Here is a 1,660-nt window from a genome sequence, read left to right as displayed (position 1 = left end):
CCTTAAAGGAAGGGTGCTGAGACCGAAGCGACGCGCTACAGGGGGAGTTCCCAACTAAGTGACAAGCGACATGGTGCCTTCAGTCTATTAGCAAGCGTTGCTTGCGAACAACAGTTAGGCGACACGATAAACCGCACATTACAACAATAGATCTAGGCGACACGATAAGCCACACGTGTCGCTTTGTCGCTTCTGCGTCGCTGAAACTGAAACCATTTCCTCAATAGCTTGCAACATGTTGCCGTGTTGTTCGCGCATGCGCGATGCAATGAGTGTCTTGCTTTAGTGAGATTGCGCACCAAAGCGACAAGGGGCACGCGACACTTATCGCTTGAGGATTTCACCAACCGAACGCTGGCCTGTGCTTCCCGTCATGCCGCTACGATGTGAAATGTTGCTCTTGATTGGCTCGTTTCCAAGCAACATGTGTCGCTTCGGTGTGAAAGTTGCCTTGGACCGAATGACTCGTGTCGCTTTGGTGTGAAATCCTCGTATCGTTTGTCGCGTGTCGCTTTGGTGTAAAATCTCCTTGAGGAAACGGTGCAGTCAGAGCTTTTGTCCCTACGGTTCGAAAGGCTGCATTGATTTCCGACTGCTCGCTTTCAAGCGACATTTGTGGTTTGTCGCCTCGGTATGCAATATCTCTCAGGATACTATTTATATTCTAATAACATAGAAAAATAAACTCTAATACACAGTCCAAGACCTGACGTCCGGAATCACATTGCGATGTTTCTTCTTGTGTTACGCATGCTATTTATTTATTAATTTTATTTTACTTTTCTTTCCAAATTAATGCCATTTCGTGACTGCAAATCACTCCACAAATGTAACTGTTTCCATCAATTCACTTACCACCTTTCTAGAGAAACAAATCTACACAATTCCAAAAACTAACTAAGCCGCATTACTTTCATACCAAATTAGCACCTTGTTCGATCGCACTGCCATCTACTTGTCATCGTCTCGGGGAACCAGTTTCTTGGGTCGTTTTCCACACTACGTTATTCAAGGCGCTGTAACTTAGCTGAGTATTATAATCTTATAGTTAAATAAAACAATTCTTCTAGAAACTGCAAAACACTTTCTTAAGCTTCATGATTACACATTAATACAATGTTACACTTATTGAAGTTTATTTGTTAAATCAATAAGAATTATAAAATGATTAAAGAAGAAGAAAATGTACATACTGCTCAAGTGGAAGTTTCAGCCCATAATTGTGTTTCTTATTATAACACAGTCTTTCAATTAAATAAACAAGATACATATAAAATATAAACTCAAATATTAAATTATTTGATAAAATTGGCCTCGTCTCAACCTACACACATGTCCCTTGTAACGTCGATTATAATTGTTATCTTTCTCCCCCATTAAAATCTATTATTCCCATTATCATCGCCGCTACACTTCGTATTTAATAAATTCCCTTCCGTAATTTTTCCCTCATGGGTATTCATTTCTATTTATTCTCTAATCACGCCCTCTATCGCCGTCAATGAACGGATCTCCCTTATCGCACAACGCAAGGACAACCTTGCGTTCTGACGTCACCGGGGAATATTTCCATTGTTAGGCTAAAATGCCTAAGTTGTTAGGTTAGGCTTGTTATGTCTTGTTCTCTTAGCATAAATAATACATCTACATTCAATTTATG

Source organism: Lepisma saccharinum, chromosome 11, assembly GCF_977018435.1.
Source record: "Lepisma saccharinum chromosome 11, izLepSacc3.1, whole genome shotgun sequence".
Classification (NCBI taxonomy): Eukaryota; Metazoa; Arthropoda; class Insecta; order Zygentoma; family Lepismatidae; genus Lepisma; species Lepisma saccharinum.
Note: the sequence above shows the minus strand (reverse complement) of the source record.